This window comes from Puma concolor, chromosome A2 (genome assembly GCF_028749965.1).
Source record: "Puma concolor isolate L17-30 chromosome A2, mPumCon1.1.hap2, whole genome shotgun sequence".
NCBI lineage: Eukaryota > Metazoa > Chordata > Mammalia > Carnivora > Felidae > Puma > Puma concolor.
This window is the reverse complement of record NC_141668.1, coordinates 136,283,234-136,304,893: the sequence shown is the minus strand read 5'-3', so window position 1 is coordinate 136,304,893 and position 21,660 is coordinate 136,283,234. Positions and strand designations below refer to the sequence as shown.

Below are 21,660 nucleotides of genomic sequence, written 5' to 3'. Positions count from 1 at the left end.
ATAGAAGTTCTTTGAGTTCTTGACATAATAAATGCCATATATGAAAAACCCACAGCAAACATCATCAAAAACGGAGAGCTTTTCCCCTAAAGTCAGCAACAAGACAAGAATGTCTACTCTCACCACTTTTATTCAACATACTACCCTCAGTCCTAGCCACAGCAATTAGACAAGCAAAACAAATAAAAGGCATCCATATTGGTAAGGAAAAAGTAACACAGACCATTTTGCAGATGACATGATACATTTTGCAGAAACTGATACATAAATTCAGTAAAGTCACAAGATATCTCTGTGCAGAAATCTGTTGCATTTCTATATACTAATGATGAAGCAGCAGAAGGAGAAATTAAGGAAACAATCTCATTTGCAATGGAACCAAAAATTACAAGATCCCTGGGAATAAACATTTGATCTGGCAGAAGAGAGAACAAAGAAAATTTGAATATAGATCAATTTAGTCCAAGATTTCTACTATAATCTTCCTTCCTCCCTTCCTTTCATTAAGAATATTCTTTATTTAAGAATAAACCATTCTTAAAAAAGAATGAAGAAAAATGAACAGAACCTCAATCTGTGGGAACCTCATTACATGTACAGATATATAGATAAATGAATTAAGAAAAAGGAGGGAAACAGAAAAAATAGTGAAAAAATGACATAAATATTTTTAAATTTGATTAAAAAACCCCTGAATTCCTAACAGGATAAACTCACAGAGATGCACACCTACACATATGTTCAAGTTGTCAAAATACAAAAATAAATCTTGAAAGCAACAAGGAAAAACAGCTCATCGTGCGCAAGCCTCCTCAAAAAGATTAACATCACTTTTCATCAGAAATCATGAAGCCTAGAAGGTAGTAGGGATGTACTCCAAGGAAGAAATAGATAATTCAATAATGATAGACTTCAGTCTTCAATACCACCCTGTCAATAATGGGTAGAATAACACAGAAATAGAAAGCTTAAAAAATAGAGTTAAGAAGCAACTATACGGCACTTCAACCAATAACAGAATGTACATTTTTCTCCCAAGTACATGTGGTACATAGTCCAGGGTAAGCCATATATAAGTCCATAAAACCAGCCTTGATAATTGTAAAAGGATAAAAATCATAAGTTTATTCTCCAACCATAAGGTGATCAAATTTGAAATAAGAGAAGGAAATTGGGGAAATCCACGAATAGGTGAAAATTAGACAACATAGTCCTAAATAGTCAAGGTGTCAAAGATGAAAACTGCCAACGTTACACAATACATTGTGGTAAATAAAAATGAAGATATAAAATACTAAAACTTACGGGATGGTACAAAAGCAGTTGCTTAGAAGGAAATGTATAGCAATGAATACCTATATTGGAAAAGAAGAAAACATTTAAAACTAACAGCCTAATCTTCCACTTAAGAAACAAGAAAAATAATGCTCACTTTGGCAGCGCATATATTAGAACAATGCAGAGAAGATGAGCGTGGCCCTGTGCAGGGATGACGTGCCAATTTGTGATGTGTTCCATATTTCAAAACAAAACAAGAAAAATAAGCACAAGTTAAACTGGAAGAAGGAAAGAAGAAGGGAGGGAGGAAGGAAGGGAGAAAGAAGGGAGGAGGGAGTGAGGAAGGAAGGAAGGGAAGGAGGAAGGATGGGAGGGAGGGAGTGAGGAAGGAAGAAAGGAAGGGAGGAAGGAAGATTATAGCAGAAAAAAATGAAGCAGATAATAGAAAAACATGGGAGAAAATCAAAACTTTGTGTTTTGAAAACATAACAAGATTGACAAAACTTTACCTAGATTGATCCAGAGAAGGAGAGAAGACTCAAATATCAAATTACTACAATAAGGAGTCAAGAAGGGAATATCACTAATGATATTACAGAAATAAAAATAATGAGAAAATAATCTGAGTAATTGTATGCAAACAAATTAAACAGATTCCTAGAATGAAGTTTCTAAAAGTGAAGGAAGAAAAAATGTGACTATACCTGTAACAAGCACACATAATACATTAGTAATCAAATAATTTCCTGCAAAGAAAAGCCCAGGCCAAGATGGTTTCATTGATGATCAAACCTTAAACAATTAACACCAGTGGTTCGCAACGCCTTCTAAAAAAATAAAAGAGAACATAATGCTTCCCAGCTCATTCTGAGTCTGGTAGTATTCTGGTAACAAAATCAGACAAAGCTCAATATCCCTTATGAATATAGACATATCCTCATACAAAATACTTGTAAGTAGAATCCAGGAATATATGGAAAGGATTATACTCCATCGCAAAGTAGAATGTTTCCCTAGAATGCAAAGTTGGTTTAACATATGAAAATCAGTATAATAGACCATATTAAGAGACTAATGGAAAACATCACATGACCGTCTCAGTAGATGCAAAAAAAAAAAAAAAAAAATTGACAAAAGCCAATAGCCTTTCCAAAACAAACAAACAAACAAACTAAAAACTAGGAATGTAAAGGAATTTTCTAAACCTAATAAATTAGGTCCGCAAAAATCCCACAGCTAATAGCACACTTAACGGTCAAAGAAGAAATGCTTCCTTCTCTAACATCAGTAACAAAAAAAGGATGTCTGGTCTCACCACTTCTATTCAACATTGTTTTGGAGGTTCTAGTCAGGGAAATTACAAAAGGAAAGGAAATACATGTATCCAGATTGGGCACATTGGGAAGAAGTTAAACTATCTCTATTTACTGATGCCCATGATCTTGATTTAGAAAATCCAGTAGAGTCCACTAAAAATCTTTTAGAATGAATAAATTATTATTAGAACTAATAAATGAGTTTGGCAAAATTCTAGAGTACAAGGTCACTATCAAAAAGTCTCTTCTAGGGGCGCCTGGGTGGCGCAGTCAGTTAAGCGACCGACTTCAGCCAGGTCAGGATCTCGCGGTCCGGGAGTTCGAGCCCCGCGTCGGGCTCTGGGCTGATGGCTCAGAGCCTGGAGCCTGTTTCCGATTCTGTGTCTCCCTCTCTCTCTGCCCCTCCCCCGTTCATTCTCTGTCTCTCTCTGTCCCAAAAATAAATAATCGTTGAAAAAAAAAAAAAGTCTCTTCTATGGGGGCAGCTGGGTGGCTCAGTTGGTTAAGCACCCAACTTCAGCTCAGGTCATGATCTCATGGTCCGTGGGTTCGAGTCCCACATCGGGCTCTGTGCTGACAGTGTGGACCCTGCTTCAGATTCTCTGTCTTCCTCTCTCTCTCTCTCTGTACCTCCCCTTCTCATGCTCACTCTCTCTCTCAAAAATAAACATAAAAAAATTTAAAGTCTTTTGTATATTTATATACTAGTAATGGAGACTCTCACAATTAAGAAGCAATTAAACTTTTATTAGCAACAAAATAAAATAGGAATAAACTTTAAAAAAGTGCAAGACGTATACACTGTAAATTATAAAACATGGCTGAAAAAATTAAATGTCACAGTTAATTTAAAAGATCATATGGTCATGATTGAGTTAACGTTAAGACAAAAATTTGATCCACAGAGTCAATGTAATCTCTGTCAAAATTCCAATTACTTTTTTACATTTTGAAAAGCTGATCTTAAAATTCATATAGAAATGCGAAGAACCTAGAATAGTCAAAACAGGATCATGTGTTTCTGCCGTGAGGATGGAAATTATTATTATATATATAACAGAATTTTCATCCTTATGCTATATATATTTTATATATATCCTGTGTGTATGCAATAGTAATGAGAATCCAGAAATAACTCTTACATTACAGTTAACTGATTGTGACAGAGATGCCAACCAAGTTCAGTGGGGAAACAACTGTCTATTCAACATCTAGATAAGTTAATGCAAAAGAATGAAGTTGGACCCCTACCTCACACCATATGAAAAGATTCTTTATAATGGATTACAGAACTAAATGTAATAGCTAAAACTGTAAAACAGTATGAAGAAAATGGGAGTAAATCTTTGTGACCTTGTATCAGGCAGTAGGTTAGTAGCTAGGACACAGAAAGAACAAGCAATGAAAGAAGAAATGTTGAATTCAATTTTATCAATTATTACTTACCCTTATGAATAAACTTGTATTTCAAGGACACCATCAAGAAGTGAAAATACAAATCCAGGGGCGCCTGGGTGGCTCAGTCAGTTAAGCATCTGACTTCGGCTCAGGTCATGATCTAGTGGTTCGAGAATTCGAGCCCCGCGTCAGGCTCTGTGCTGACAGCTCAGAGCCTGGATCCTGCTTTGGATTCTGTGTCTCCCTCTCTCTCTGCCCCTCCCCCGCTCACACTCTGTCTCTCTCTGTCTTGCCAAAATAAATAAAATGTTAAAAAAAAAAAAAAGAAAATACAGATCCAGAATGGATGAAAGTATTTTCAGATTACATACTTGATAAATGTATAGTGTCTAGAATATATAAAAAACCCTTTTAACTCAACAATAAAAAAAAAGTTTTAAAGTGGGCAAAGAATTTGAATAAACATTTCTCCAAAGAAGACTTACACATGGCAAATAAGCACATAAAAATATGTTCAAAATAATGAGTAATTCAGGAAATAGAAATAATTACAATGAAATACAATTTCACACCTATTAAGATGATTAAAATAAAAATGATAAAAACAAGAATTAGAAAGGATATAGGGAAACGGGAAGCTTCATACACCTAGGCATTGCTGATTGGATTGTAAAATGGTGCAGCCACTTAGGACAATAGTTGGGCAATTTTTTGGAAAAAAATTACTGAAGTATAATGACATGTAGTAACCTATTTCAGCTGTACATCAAAATAGTTTTATAATTTTATATAGTATGAAATGATCACCAAAATAACTACAGTTACCATCTATCACCATACAAAATTCTGATAATATCACTGACTGTATTCCTTATGTTGTACACATCCCCATGACTTAATTATTTTATAACTGTAAGTTTGCACCTCTCTGTTCTCTTCACTTATTTTGCCACCTTCCCTATCCCTCCCCACCCTGGTCACCAGGTTTGTATCTTATATCTATTAGTCGATTTCTGTTTTGTTTATTATTGTTTCTTAGGTTCCACATATCAGGTAAATCATATGGTATTATTTTTGTCTGACTTACTTCACCTAGGAAAGTGCTCTCCAGGTTCATCCATGTTATTGCAAATGGCAACATTACATTTTTTATGGCTGAATAATATTCCCTTGCATATATGTATCCCATATCTTCTTTATCCATTAATTTAGCAATGTACACTTAGGTTGTTTGCATATCTTGGCTATTATAAATAGTTCTGTAATGAACACAGTGGTGTATATATCTCTTGAGATAGATTTTTTTTTGTTTTCTTTGGATTAAAAAAACCATAATCGGAATTGGTAAATCATATTGTAGTTCTGTTTTTAATTTTTTGAAGAATCTTATTTTTCTCCATAGTGCCTGCACCTATTAAACATTCCTACCAACGGTGGATGAGAATTCCCTTTTAATTACTTCATTGCTAACATATTATTTTTTTTTTCTTTTTGATAATAGACCATCTGATGGGCATGGCCTAATATTATGTTGTAGCTTTGATTTGCATTTCATTGATGATTAGTGATACTGAGCATGTTTTCATGTATGCATTGGCCAATCTGCATGTCTTTGGAAAACTGTATATTCAAGTCCTCTGTCCATATTTTATTCTGTATTTTATTTAATTTTTAAAAAATTTTTTAATTTGTATGTATATTTTATTATTTGTGTTTTTGTTATTAAGTTGTATAACTTCTTTATGTATTTTGAATATTAACCTCTTATTTGATGTATGGTTTACAAATATCTTCTCCCATTCACTATGTTGCCTTTTTGTTTTGTTGATAGTTTTCTTGGGTGTGGAGTTGCTTTTTAGTTACATATAATCCCATTTGTTTATATTAGCTTTTGTTGCACTTGCCTGAGGAAAGGGTCCAAATATATATATATATATATATATATATATATAGCGCTAAGGCTGATGTCCAAGAGCTTTCTGCCTGTATTAGGTGAAAATAAAATCCTTGGATGAATTTCTTTAAAACAAACTTCCTGCCCATGTTTTCTTAAAGGAATTTTATGATTTCAGGTATGGTTTCAAGTCTTTAATACCATTTGAATTTATTTTTGTATATGGTGTAAGATAGTGGTCCAATTTCATGCTTTTGCATGTAGTTGTCCAGTGTGTTTATTTCTGGGCTGTCTCTTCCATTGATCTATGTGTCTATTTTTCATATCAGTACCATGCTGTTTTGATTACTATAGCTTTGTAATATAGACTGAAATTGGGGCGTATGATGCCTCCAGCTTTGTTGTTTCTCAAGATTGCTTTGGCTTATTCAGGGTCATTTGTTGTTCCATACAAATTTTATAATAGTTCTAGGTCTGTTAAAAATGTCATGGTATTTTGAAAATAATGGCATAGAATATGTAGGATGCTTTAGGTAATATGTACATTTTAAAAATATTCTTCCAGTTCATGAGTATGGTGTATTTTTTCCATTTGTGTTGTTTTTCTTTCATCAAAGTCTCAGAGTTTTCAGAGTCCTGCATCCCATAGATTTTGGAAAGTTGTGTTTTCATTTTTATTTGTCTCAAGGTACTTTGTGATTTACTCTGCTATATTCATTCACCTGGTTTAGTAGCATGTTGTTTAGTCCCCATGCATTTATTTTTTTCCAGTTTTCTTCCTGTAATTGATGTCTACTTTTATGCCATTATGGTTGGAAAGGATGCTTGATAAGATTCAGTTTTCTTTAATTTATTGATTTGTTTTATAGCCTAAGGTGTGATCTGTCCTGGAGAATGTTACATGTATACTTGAAAGAAATGTGTATTCTTCAGTTTTTTGGATGAAATGTACTGTGTATATCTGTTTAGTCCATCTGGTCTGATGTGTTAAGGCCAGTGTTTTCTTTTTGTTGTTGTTGTTTTTTAAAGGTTTTCATAGACATACACTGATTTTTTTTAAATTTTTTTTAATGTTTTTATTTATTTTTGAAAGAGAGAGACAGAGCATGAGTGGGGGAGGAGCAGAGAGAGAGAGAGAGAGAGAGAGAGAGAGAGAATTCGAAGCAGGCTCCAGGCGCTGAGCCATCAGCACAGAGCCCGATGTGGGGCTCGAACCCACAAACTGTGAGATCATGACCTGAGCTGAAGCCAGACGCTCAACTGACTGAGCCACCCAGGGGCCCCTTTTTTAATTTTTTTTTAATCTTTATTTCTTTTTGAGAGAGAGAGACAGAGTGAGAGCAGGGGAGGAACAGAGAGAGAGGGAGACGCAGAATCTGAAGCAGGCTCCAGGCTCTGAGCTGTCAGCACAGAGCCCGACGCAGGGTTTGAACCCATGAACCGTGAGATCATGACCTGAGCCGAAGTTGGACGCTTAACCAACTGAGCCACGCAGGTGCCCCAAGGCCAATGTTTTCTTACTCATTTTCTGTCTGGGTAATCTATCCACTGATGATAAGTGGGGTATTAAAATCCACTACTATTATTGTATTATTGTAATTTTTACTTAATGTCTGTTAATATACACCTTATATATTTAGGTGTTTATATATTGGGTGCACAAATATCTACAAATGTCCTTTTCTTTATATGACTCCTTTATCATTTGCTATGTCTTCTTTTGTCTTTTGTCACAGTCTTGGTTTCAATGTCTGATTTGATCTGATACGAGTATTGCAACTCCAGCTTTTTTATATTTCTCTTCGCATGAAATATCTTTATCCATCTCTTCACTTTCAGTCTGTGTGTTCTTTAGATTTGAAGGGAGTCTCTGGTAGACCACATATAGTTGGTCTTGTGTTTTTTTTTTCCATTCAGCTAATCTTTGGGAGCAGTCAGTCCATTTACATTTAAAGTAACTATGAATAGGTATGTATAACTATGAATAGGTATGTAGTATTTTGGACTTGTTTTCTGGTTGCTTTTGTAGCTCTTCTCTGCTACTTTTTTCTCTTGGTCTCTTCCTATGTGGTTTGGTGGTTATCTATAGTGTTCTATTTAAGTTCCTTCTGTTAATTTTTGTTTCTATTGTAGATTTTTGGCTTGTGGTAACAATGAGGTGTGTGTATATATGATACATATATATATATATAACATATATAAATAACATATATATAACATATATAACATATATAACGTATATATAACGTATATATAACGTATATATAACGTATATATATAACATATATAACACACATATAACATATATAACATATATAATACATATATATAACATATATATAACATATATAACACATATATATAACATATATATAACATATTTATATAAAAGTCTATTTTAAGCTTATAGTCACTTAGGTTCAAATACGTTCTAAAAGCACTACATTTTTACTTTCTACACACACACACACACACACACACACACACACACACACACACACACTTTCATATTATTGATGTCAAGTTTTACATCTGGTTGTTTTGTGTATTCCTAAATCGCTTAATGTAGTTTTAGTTGATTTTACTATTTTTGTCTTTTAATCTTCGCACTAGCTTTTTAAGTAGCTAATCCACTACCTTTAGTAGGAAAATACCCTTTCACTTAGGACACTTATATTTACCTTCAGTAGTGAGATTTTTTTTTCTTTCATATATTTCCTTATTTCTAGTTTTGGTCTTTGCTTTTTCACCTAAAGACGACCCTTGAACATTTCTTACAGTGCCAGTTTAGTGGTGATGAGCTTCTTTAGTTTTTGTCTGGGAAACTCTGTATCTGTCCTTCAGTTCTGAATGATAATCTTGCTGGGTAAAATATTCTTGGATATAAGTTTTTCCTTTCCGGCACTTCAGCTATATCCTGCCACTTTATTCTAATCTTACAAAGTTCTGCTGGAAAATCAGCTGATAATCTGATGGGGCTTCCCTTGTATACAACTCTGGGTTTTTCTCTTGCTGCCTTTCAGATTCTCTTTTCTTTTTAACTTTTGCGTTTTTTTTAAAAATCATATCTTGGTATGGATCTCTTAGGGTTCATTTGTTTGAGATACTCTCTGCTTTCTGGATCTGGATGACTGTTTCCTTCTCAAGTTTAGGGTCATTTCAGCTCTTATTCCTTCAGATAAATTTTCTGCCTCTTTGTCTTTCTTTTCTCCTTCTAGACCCCTTGCAATGTGATTGTTAGCATGCTAGATGTTGTCTGAGAAGTTTCTTAAACTATCCTCAGTTTCAAAAATTGGTTTTTCCTTTTGCTGTTCTGATTGAGTTATTTCCATTAATTTTTCTTCCAGATTGCTGATCCATTTTTCTGTCTTCTCTAATCTGTTGATTCTCTCTTGTGTATTTTTCATTTCAGTAATTGTATTCTGGTTGATTCATTTTTGAATTTTCTAACTTTGATGAAGTTCCGTGTTCTTTCCATTCTTTTCCCAAGTTCAGTGAGCATCTTTATTACTTTCCACTCTTATGTTCATTTCTGTAGTTTCTTCCCACCCGTGAGGTTTTATCTTGTTGTTTCGTGTAGAACATATTCCGCTGTCTCCTCATTCTTTTTGACTTCCTTTGTTTGTTTCTGTGAATGAAATAGATCAGCTACCTCTCCCAGTCTTGAAGGAGGGGCCTTGTTTGGGAGCATCCTCTCTGTAAACTGTGTGATCCTAGAGGTTCTGGGAGCTGGCTGGAGCTAGAGTGGGTGTAGTCTGGGGAGGTCCCAGGATGCATTGCATTGGGGCCGCCCTGGCGGGTCAGCCGGGGCTGGTACAGGTGCTATCCAGGGGTTCCAGAGTGTGCCATTCCAGGGCCACACTATGAGGACAGCCGGAACTGAAGAGGGCACAGACTAGGGTTCTTGGGTCTCTATTTGCTGGAGCCACCCTCATGAGATAGCTGGAACTGGAATGGGCATGGTCCAAGGTGCACCTGAAGCATACTTTGCTGGAGTCAACTTTGTAGAACAGCTGAAGCTGGAGTGGGCACAGCCTGGTGGGGTCTCTGGGCATGCTGCACTGGGGCTGCCTTGGTGGGGTCGGTTGATCAGGCATACTTTGCTAGGGTTATCTTAACTGGATGGCTGAAACTGTAGTGGGCTTTGGCTGCAGGAGGTCTTGGGATATGCCATACCAGGGCTGCCTTTCCAGGATGGATGGGCCTGAAGTGGGCATGAGCCAGAGGTTTCCTGAGGTGTGTGTTTTGTGGCTGCCCCAGTGAGACAGCTGGGGCTGCTGTAGGCATGGATGGGAGGGTCCCAGGGGGCTGCCGTATCAGGCCACTTTGGAGGTATAGTTGTGGGGGGGAGTGGATATAAAAACTGATGCTTCTCAGTGCCTCTGACCCCAGACAAAGTTCCAGCAGTTACCTGGTCTCTGGCACATGTTCTGAGGTTGGTAAATAGATTTCTTTCACTTACAGTCTAGTTGCCCTTTAAAATGCTTCCCCCCCAGCCCATTCCCTAGGGTGGATAAGTCTGCATACAGGCCCCTCAGTGATATCCCTCCCTACTCTAGGTTGTTGCAATGGAGGTAGGGTTCCTGTTACCATGCCTCCATCTGTCCTACCCTTCACTATGTGAACCCTCTACCATTTGTTGCGCAGAAGTTGTTGAAATCACTGTCACTTGTTCTTCAGGGGCAATTGTTCTATATGTAGGTTTAAATTAGGTGTGTTTGTGGGAGGAGATGAGTTCAGGGTCATCCTACCTCACCTTCTTAGACTTGGCCTCTGACATGTTAAACATAGTGTTCCTGTGTGACCCGGCAATTCCACTCCAAGTTGTATACCTAAGAGAACTGAAAGCACATCCTCTGAAAAATCCAGTACACAACCATTGATAGCACCATTATGCATGGTAGCCAAAAGCAGAAACAGCTGAAATGTCCATCAACTGCCAAATGTGTAAGTATAATGTGGTTTATAGAACGGAATATTATTCGACTATAAAAAGGAATGGAGTGCTGATAAATGCTAGAAATGTATAAACCTTGAAAATAATATGTTAAATGAACATAGCCAGTCAAAAATGCCATATAATACAGTATTCAATTTTATGAAATGGCCAGAATAGACAAATCCATAGAGACAGAAAATAGATTAGTACTTTCTAAGGCCTGGAAGAGTAAGGGGTGACTGCTACCCTAATTGTTATGGGTTTTTTTTTTTACTGAGATGGTAACATGTTCTAGAATTAGATAACAGTGATGTTTGCACAACCCTGTGAATATACTAAATACTGCTGAATCGTGAAATCAAAAGTGTGAATTTTATGGTATTGAACTATATCTTAGTAAAGCTGTAATATATAAAAAAGAAGAACCTTTTAAATTAAGTAACATGTCATTAAAACTATAGTAATTGAGGTTACGGAAGCAGTGTTAATTCAGGAACCAGAACAAAAGCTAGGAAATCCTTGTCCTCAGTGTGTGTGTTGAGAAACGTGCTTCACGTAAAACTCTCAGTAGAGATGGTTCGATTATAGTAGTAGAGATAGTTATCAATTTGGGCAGCACAGTATCATGGTGGCACTCGGCTGTGGACTAGGAATAAGGAGAACCTAGCTGGAATTCTAGTTCAGGTTTCCGACTGCAAGTGTGTGTGTGTGTGTGTGTGCGCGCGCGCGCGTGCGCGCACTATTTGACAAGTAATTTTATAGTTGCGGAGTAAGATGTGGAGTTTGAGTTAGACCCTAGGTGGAACAGTCTCCCTCAGGGCGCTGTCTTTGGAAATGGTAAAGGGTAGCGCCTGGTGGAGGAACTGAGAGAGGCCAGGAGAGCAGAGGGACCCAAACCAGAGCAAATCCTTCTTCATCTGTTTTATACATTGTACGTTGTTTTGCTTGGTGAAAAGTTCACAAGTCCCCAGGCTAGATGTTTTGGAAGTGTTTTTAAGCTGTGTCACTCCATAGGCTCTGATAGGAATTTCTATTTAAATACGGTCCCCATCTCTTTTCCCTATTTTCCCTGAAACCCTTGCACTCTTCCCTTCCACAATAAAATTGCAATATCCCTGACAGGTAGAGTATAAACTCTCTGAGGTACCACAGACTTTGAATGCATGCAGTTCCAATTAGACTGTGTGTGTGCTATATGATTTGTTTTATTCAAGTATAGTTCACATGCAGGGTTAAAATAGTTTCAGGTATACAATATAATGGCTCAATAGTTCTATTCATTTCTTAGTGCTTATCAAGATAAATGTATTATAGGGATGCTGGGTGACTCAGTTGGTTAAGCGTCCAACTCTTTTTTTTAAATTCATTTTGAGAGAGAGAGAGAGAGAGAGAGAGAGCACACAAGTAGGGGAGTGGCAGAGAGAGAGGGAAAGAGAATCCCAAGGAGGCTCCACACTGTTAGCACAGAACCTGATGTGGGGCTTGATCTCACAAACTGTGAGATCGAAATCAAGAGTCAGGTGACTGACTGAGCCAACCAGGTGCCCCTAAGCCTCCAACTCTTAATTTAGGTTCAGGTCATGATCAAGCCCTGCCTCAGGCTCCACACTGGGTGCTTAAGATTCTCTCTTTCTTTCCCCCTCTGCCCCTCCCCGAGTCATTCTCAAACAAACAAACAAATAAACTCTTAATCTCCTTTATATATTTCACCTCTCCTCTCACCACTTCCCTTCTGGCGACCACCAGTTCCCTGTATTAAGATACTGCTTTTTGTTCTCTTTTTTTTGTTCTTTTTTGTTGTTGTTTCTTAAATTGCACATATGATTGACATCACATAGAATCTGTCTTTTCTGACAGACTTATTTCACTCAGTATTATACTTTCTAGGTCCATCCGTGTTGTTACAAATGGCAAGACTTCATTCATTTCTATGGCTGAGTAAAAACTGCACTGTGTGCGTGTGTGTGTGTGTGTTTGTGTGTGTACCACATTTTTATCCATTCATCTATTGATAGACACTTGAGTTGCTTCGATATCTTGGCTACTATAAATAATGCTATAATAAACATAGGGGTATATGTTCCTTATTGAACTTGTGTTTTTGTTTTCTTTGGGTAAATATCCAGTAGTGGAAATACTGGTTTATATGGTAATTCTATTTGTAATTTTTTTGACTAACCTGTATGCTGTTTTCCACAGTGGTTACACCAGTTTGCATTTCCACCAACAGTGTTAAGAGAATTCCTTTTTCTCCACATCATTGACAACACCTGCTATTTCTTGTGTTTTTGATTGTAGCTACTCTGATATGTGTAATGTGATATTTCATTATGGTTTTAATTTGCATTCCTCTGAGGATAAGTGATGATGAGCATCATTTCAGTGTCTTGGTCATCTGTATGTCTTCTTTGGAAAAATGTGTATTCAGATTCTTTGCCCATTTTTAATCAGATTATTTATTTATTTATTTAGGTATTGACTTCTTTCAGTTTTTCATATATTTTGGATATTAACCTTTTGTAAGATGTATCATTTACAACTACCTCTCCCATTCAGTAGGTTGCCTTTTTGGTTTTGGGATGGTTGTCTTCTCTGTGCAGGATTTTTTATTTCATTATAGTCCCAACAGTTCAATTTTGCTTTTGTTTCCCTTGCCAAAGGAGACATATCCAGAAAACTGTTCCTGTGGCTGATGTCAAAGAGATGACTACCTATGTTTTCTGCCAGGAATTTTACAGTTTCAGGTCTCCAATTTAATCCATTTTGATTTTATTTTGTGTATGGTGTAAGAACATGGTCCATTGTCATCATTTTGCATGTTGCTGTCCAGTTTTCCCAGTACCATTTGTTGAAGATACTGGATTTTTCCTATTGTATACCTTTCCTCATTAATTGACCATGAAAGTGTGGGTTCATTTCTGGACTCTCTTTTCTGTTCTCTTGATTTATGCATCCACTTTTGTGTCAGTTCGCATATTGTTTTGATTATGACAGTTACGTAGGAGGTCTTCAAATCTGGGTTTGTGATACTTCCCGGTAGATTGCTTTTTGGTAGCATGGACTTTTTAACAATACTGGTCCTTCCAAACCCTGAGCATGGAATATCTTTCTATTTATTTGCATAGTCTTCAACTTCTGTCATTAATGTTTTAATAGATTTCAGAATAACAGATCTTTTACCTCTTCGGTTAAATTAATTCCTCAGTATCTTAGGATTTTTTGGTACAATTGTAAATGAGATTGTTTCCTAATTTTTCTTTCGCTACTTTATTATTACTGTATAGAAACACAACAGATTTGTTTATTAATTTTGTATCCTATGATTTTACTCAGTTCATGTATCAACTCTAGTAGTTTTTGGTGGAGTCTTCAGGATTTTTTTTTAATATTCTTTTTTTTTTAATTTTTTTTTTAACGTTTATTTATTTTTGTGACAGAGAGAGACAAAGCATGAACAGGGGAGGAGCAGAGAGAGAGGGAGACACAGAATCTGAAACAGGCTCCAGGCTCTGAGCTGTCAGCACAGAGCCCGATGCGGGGCTCTAACTCACGGACCGTGAGATCATGACCTGAGCCGAAGTTGGACGCTTAAGCGACCAAGCCACCCAGGCGCCCCAATATTCTTTTTTTTTTAAAGTAAACTCTACCCCCAATGTGGGGCTCAGACTTACATCCCTGAGATCAAGAGTCACCAGCTCTACTGACTGAGCCAACCAGCTGCCCCAAGGGGTTTTTTATATATAGTAGTGCCATGTCATCTGTAAATAGTGAAAGTTTTACTTCTTGTTTACCAACTTGGACACCTTTTAATTCTTGTGATTACTGTGGCTAGGACTTGCAGTACTACGTTGAATAAAAGTGGTGAGAGTGGACATCCATGTCTTATGTCGGATCTGAGAAGAAAAGCTCTCAGTTTTTCACCATTGAGTATGATGTTAGCTGTGGCTTTTTCATATATGGACTATATTACATTGAGGTATGTTCCCTCTACCCCTACTTTGTTGACTGTTTTTGTCATGAATAAAGGTACTTTGTCAAATTCATTTTTAAGAATCTACTGAGATGATCATAGAACTTTTATCCTTTCTTTTGTTAGTGTAATACATCATATTGATAGATTGGTGAACCTTGAATTGCCTTCTGTTCCTGGAATAAACTCACACTTGATGGTGGGAAATGATTTTTTAATGTGTTGTTGGATTTGATATGCTAATACTTTGTTGAGTAGTTTTACATCTATGTTCATCAGAGATACTGGCCTATAGTTCTCTTTTTCATACTGTCTTTTTCTGTTTTGGTATCAAGGTAATGCTGGCCTGTTGGAATGAATTTTAAGCTTTTCCTTCATATTCTATTTTTTTTGAGTAGTTGAAGAATAGGTATTAACTCTTCTTTATTTTTTCCCAATATATGAAATTTATTGTCAAATTGGTTTCCATACAACACCCAGTGCTCATCCCAAAAGTTGCCCTCCTCAATACCCATCACCCACCCTCCCCTCCCTCCCACCCCCTATCAACCCTCAGTTTGTTCTCAGTTTTTAAGAGTCTCTTATGCTTTGGCTTTCTCCCACTTTAACCTCTTTTTTTTTCCCTTCCCCTCCCCCATGGGTTTCTGTTAAGTTTCTCAGGATCCACATAAGAGTGAAACCATATGGTATCTGTCTTTCTCTGTATGGCTTATTTCACTTAGCCTAACACTCTCCAGTTCCATCCATGTTGCTACAAAGGGCCATATTTCATTCTTTCTCATGGCGACGTAGTACTCCATTGTGTACGTAAACCACAATTTCTTTATCCATTCATCAGTTGATGGACATTTAGGCTCTTTCCATCATTTGGCTCTTGTTGAGAGTGCTGCTATAAACATTGGGGTACAAGTGCCCCTATGCATCAGTACTCCTGTCTCCCTTGGGTAAATTCCTAGCAGTGCTACTGCTGGGTCATAGGGTAGGTCTATTTTTAATTTTTTGAGGAACCTCCACACTGTTTTCCAGAGTGGCTGCACCTGTTTGCTTTCGCACCAACAGTGCAAGAGGGTTCCCATTTCTCCACATCCTCACCAGCATCTATAGTCTCCTGATTTGTTCATTTTGTCCACTCTGACTGGCGTGAGGGGATATCTGAGTGTGGTTTTGATTTGTATTTCCCTGATGAGGAGCAACATTGAGCATGTTTTCATGTGCCTGTTGGCCATCCGGATGTCTTCTTTAGAGAAGTGTCTATTCATGTTTTCTGCCCATTTCTTCACTGGGTAATTTGTTTTTCGGGTGTGGAGTTTGGTGAGCTCTTTATAGATTTTGGATACTAGCCCTTTGTCCGATATGTCATTTGCAAATATCTTTTCCCATTCCGTTGGTTGCCTTTTAGTTTTGTTGGTTGTTTCCTTTGCTGTGCAGAAGCTTTTTATCTTCATAAGGACTCAGTAGTTCATTTTTGCTTTTAATTCCCTTGCCTTTGGGGATGTGTCAAGTAAGAAATTGCTACGGCTGAGGTCAGAGAAGTCTTTTCCTGCTTTCTCCTCTAGGGTTTGGATGGTTTCCTGTCTCACATTCAGGTCCTTTGTCCATTTTGAGTTTATTTTTGTGAATGGTGTGAGAAAGTGGTCTAGTTTCAACCTTCTGCATGTTGCTGTCCAGCTCTCCCAGCACCATTTGTTAAAGAGACTGTCTTTTTTCCATTGGATGTTCTTTCCTGCTTTGTCAAAGATGAGTTGGCCATACGTTTGTGGGTCTAGTTCTGGGGTTTCTATTCTATTCCATTGGTCTATGTGTCTGTTTTTGTGCCAATACCATGCTGTCTTGATGATTACAGCTTTGTAGTAGAGGCTGAAGTCTGGGATTGTGATGCCTCCCACTTTGGTCTTCTTCTTCAAAATTACTTTGGCTATTCAGGGCCTTTTGTGGTTCCATATGAATTTTAGGATTGCTTGTTCTAGCTTCGGTAACTCTTCTTTAAAGGTTTAGTAGAATTCACCTGTGAAACTGTTTAGTCCTGGAGTTTTGTTTGTTGGGAGTTATTTTATTACTAAATCAATTTCATTGCTAGTAATCAGTCTGTTCCCATTTTTTATTTTTTCCTGATCTGGTTTTATAAGGTTATATGTTTCTAGAATTTATCTATTTCTTCTATGTTGTCCAATTTGTTGGCATATAATTTTTATAATATCTCATTCATTTGTATTTCTGGGATGCTGGTTATTTCCCCTCCACTTTGATTTTCAGTTTTTTATCTTTTTTTTTTCTAATTAAACAAGTGTTTTAATTCTTAATTTTGAGAGAGAGACAGAATGTGAGTTGGGGTGGAGGAGAGGGAGACACAGAATCTGAAGCAGGCTCCAGGCTCTGAGCTGTCAGCACAGAGCCCAACGTGGGGCTCAAACCCACAGACTACGAGATCATGACCTGAGCTGAAGCTGGACCCTTAACTGACTGAGTCACCCAGGTGCCCCATTAGTTTTTTATCTTCTTTTATGATGAGTTTGGCTGAAGACTTAACAGTTTTGTTGATCTTTCAAAGAATCAGCTCCTGATTTCATTGATCTATTGCTTTTTAGTCTCTAATTTATTTCTGCCATAATCTTTATATTGTTACTTCTATTGGTTTGAGCTTTGCTTATTCTTCATTTTCTAGCTTCTTTGGGTTTAAAATTAGGTTTTTTTATTTGATAATTTTCTTCTTGAGGTAGGTCTGTCTTGCTATAATCTTGCCTTGTAGAACACTTTTTGATGCATCCCAAAGATTTTAGACCTTTTGTATTTTTGTTTATATTTGTTTCCATGTTTCTTGATTGATCAGTTCATCATTTAGTAGCATGTTATTTAGCCCCCATGTATTTGTGTTCTTTGCAGATTTTGTCCTATAATTGGCTTCCAGTTTTATACTGTTGGGGTAAAAAATGATTCGTGATATGATTTGTCTTTTTGAAATTGAGACTTCCTTTGTATCCTAACGTGATCTAATGCTAGAGAATGTTCTATGTACACTTGAGTATTTTGCTCTTTTAGGTTGGAATGTTCTGAATATATCTGTTGGGTACATCTCGACCACATCTCCAGTGTGTCATTCAAAAACACTGTTTCCTTGCTCATTTTTTCTGTCTGAAAGATCTATTCATTGATGTAGTGGGGTGTTAAAGTCCCTATTATTATTGTATTACTGTCAATTTCTTCCTTTATGTCTCTTAATAGTTGCTTTGTGTATTTGGGTGTTCCCATCCTGGGTGCATAAGTGTATGTAGTTGTTATTTTCTCTTGTTTGATTGTTGCCTTTATCGTTAGGTAGGGTCCTTCTTTGTCTCTTATTACAATCTCTGCTTTAAAGTCTATTTTGTCTGGTACAGCTTTTTGCTTCCATTTGCATGATAAATGTTTTTCCATCACTTCACTTTCAATCTGCCTGTGTTTTTAGCTGTAATGTGAGTCTCTTGTAGGCAGCATATATATGGGTCTTGCTTTTTTATCTATTCCACCACCCTTTATGTTTTGATTGGAACGTTTAGTCCATTCACATTTAAAGTAATTACTGGCAGGTATCTACCTATTGCCGTTTTGTTACTTATTTATGGTTGTTTTTATAGTTTTTCTCTGCTACTTTCTTCCCTTGCCCTTATCTTGCGGTTTGTTTGCTTTCTTTAGTGGTATGCTTGGATTCCTTTCTCTTTATTTATTTATTTTTTTATTTAAAAAAAAATTTTTTTTCAACGTTTATTTATTTTTGGGACAGAGAGAGACAGAGCATGAACGGGGGAGGGGCAGAGAGAGAGGGAGACACAGAATCAGAAACAGGCTCCAGGCTCTGAGCCATCAGCCCAGAGCCTGACGCGGGGCTCGAACTCCCGGACCGCGAGATCGTGACCTGGCTGAAGTCGGACGCTTAACCGACTGCGCCACCCAGGCGCCCCACTTTCTCTTTATTTTTTGCATATCTATTACATATTTTGATTTGTGATTACCCTTAGGATCATGTATAACATCTTATGCATGCAGCTGTCTATATTAAGTTGATGGTCACTTAAGTTTGAGCCCAACATAAAATTACTAATTTTTTACTCCTTCTCACCCACATTTTATGTATATAATATTCTATTTTACATCCCTTTATTTTTTGAACCCCTTGACTGATTTTTATAAAATTGATTTTACTGCTTTTGTGTTTTGATCTCTGTACTGGTTTTGTAAGTGATAAATCTAATTTTCACGTTTATATGTAGGTGTACATATTGTTGTCCCTTTTCTTTTTTTTTTCTTTTCCTTACTCCTGATTGTAGCCTTTCTTTTCACTCAGAGAAATTTCTTGACTACTCCTTGTAAGGCTGGTTTAATGGTGATGAACTTCTTTAGCTTCTGTTTGTCTGAAAAACTCTTTACCTCTACTTCTATTTGGAATGATAGTCTTGCTGGATAGAGTATTATTGGTTGCAGGTTTTTTTTTTCCTTTCAGCACTTTGAATATATTATGCCATTCTGTTCTGGCCTGCAAAGTTTTTTGAGGAAAAATCAGCTGATACCCTTAAGAGGTTTCCCTTGTTTTCTTTTCTCTTGCTTTCTTAAAAATTTTCTATCACGACTTTTTGCCATTTTAATTGTTATGTATCTTGGTGGGGACCTTCTTGTGTTGATTTTGTTGAGAGCTCTCTCAGCCTCCTGGATCTGAAGGTGTGTTTTCTTCAGCAGATTAGGGAAGTTTTCCGTTATTATTTCTTGAGATTAATTTTCTGTCCCCCTTTTCTCTCTTCTCTCTGGGATCTCTATAATGATACTATGCTTGATGATGTTGTTGAGTTCCCTTAACCTATTCTCACTTTCATTTTTTTTTCTTTTTGCTGTTCAGTTTGGTTGTTTTCCATTAATCTGTCTTCCAACTTGCTGATCTAATCTTCTGCCTTTTCTATTCTACTGATTCCCCTAGTGTATTTTTAATTTTGCTTATTGAGTTCTTTATCTCTGATTGGTTCATTTGTATATTTTCTTTCTCCTTTTTGAAGGTCAGAGGTCCCCCACTCTTTTCTCAAGTCCAGGAAGTATCTTTATGCCCATTACTTTGAATCTTTGATGAGGTATATTGCTCATCTCCATTTCGTTAGCTCTTTAGCTGTCATTTGGTCCAATTCTTTCATTTGGGACATATTTCCCTTTCTCCTCATTTTGTCTAATTCTCTGTGTTCATTTTTATGTATCAGGAAAGTCATTTATGTCCCCTGATCTTGAAAGTAATAGCCCTATGGAGAAGAAGTTCTTTGGTGCCCTGTAGTGCAATGTTCCCTGCCCGCCAGAAACGAGCACTTCAAAGGTGTCTCCTTTGCAGGTTGAATGTGCCCTGCTATTGTGGCTGAGCCACATTAGCCTTCTGTCTGTTTGGATGTGATGACTCCTTTGCCTATTGTGGCCTGGGTTTGGTCCCTTTGTTGTTAAAGGAATAGTCTGGGGCCATGATGGACTCATAGTTGGGCACTGGACCAGATGCCTGCTCTCAGTCTGTTTCCTGGTGTTGTAGGTCCACTGAACTTCAGGGTGCTCTCCCTGCATTGTCGCCTGAGAGGCTTTTGTTGGTGGGTGGGGCCTGCAGAGAAACTGGATGTCTGCCCCCGGTGTGTTTTTTGGGGCTGCAGTATCACTAACCAATGGGGTATCTTCCTTTGCTTTGTCCCTTGAGAGGCTTTTGTTGGTGAAAAGAGACAGCAGCCAGGCCAGATGCCTGCCAGGATTTCAAATGCACTAGTTGGCAGGGTACTCTCTCTGTATTGCCAGTTATAATTTTCAGCTGCTGAGACTGTGAGTGTACTGGTGTGTGTGGTTATATTACCTTCTCCTCAGGGCAGGAGTCACTTGGGAGTGGCAGCAGTCCCTGCCAGGGCTGCTTATAGGGTAAGACTAGGCAGGAGCCAGTTTGGATGGACTCCTGAGTGCGATGGATTGGATGAGACCATCAACAAGAGAATACAGGATGGGGGCATGCATTGTTAGTAAGAAAGGTGGTGAATGTTCTCGCTGGTTCCTGCAGGTGTCTGAGTATCTAGCCTGGGGAGTGTGGGAGAGATATGGTGCCCAGCAGCTCTTTTGTTCTTGGACAAGTCTTATAAAAATCCCTGCTCCTCCAGCATATATCCTAACATGTGTAAATAAATCTTTATGTAAGCGCAAGGCAATTTTCTTTCCTTTTTTTTAGAGTGAGAGTACGTGTGAAGCGGGGAGTGGAGGAGAGGGGGAGAAAGAAAGAAGCTTAAACAGGCCTTGCACTCAGTGCAGAGCTGATACAGGGATGCATCCATGACCCTGTGATCATGACCTGGGCTGAAATTGAGTCGGACACTCAACCAACTGAGCCACCCGGGTGCCCCCCACAGGCACTTTTTAAACCATTTCTATGCTGTATCTCATTGTTGTTATGCATGTTTAAGGTGGTGACTCAGTTTCCTACTGCCCTCTAGCTCTCCCAGAGCCAAACCCACTGATTTTGAAAGTACCTGGAGTTAAGCCCCACCGTCTAGAAAAAGTGATGAGGTTAAGCCCCATTGTTTTTCAAAACCAAATGTTAAGGGAAATCGTTTTCTCAGTTGAGGCTCTCTATGTCTGGGATGCTTGGTGTACAGTATGCTCTTGTCCCTTCTCTGTGCATGTGATGTCCATCCCATTTGTCATTTTAGTCTTACTGGAACCTTGGTTCCCGTCTGCATCTCGGCCCTTCCTACACTTTTCAGTATGTCCTCCTCTCCATGATTAACTGAGGAAAGTCTCTTCCACCTGTCCAGGGATCATTTTCTGGGTCGATTGCACTGATGTGGCTGTTTTCTAAGTGTGTCCATGGGACGAGGTGAACTTTGGATTTCCTACTCAA

General features: G+C 37.6%; 1 protein-coding gene and 1 pseudogene across 2 annotated transcripts in view; both read left to right on the top strand.

Moving 5' to 3' along the window:
* The window catches only part of TAFA1 (TAFA chemokine like family member 1), a 506,957-nt gene that overhangs the window by 149,530 nt on the left and 335,767 nt on the right, over positions 1–21,660 (top strand). The gene's annotated exons all lie outside the window — the stretch shown is intronic.
* LOC112853079 (U6 spliceosomal RNA) lies at positions 1,427–1,524 on the top strand (annotated as a pseudogene).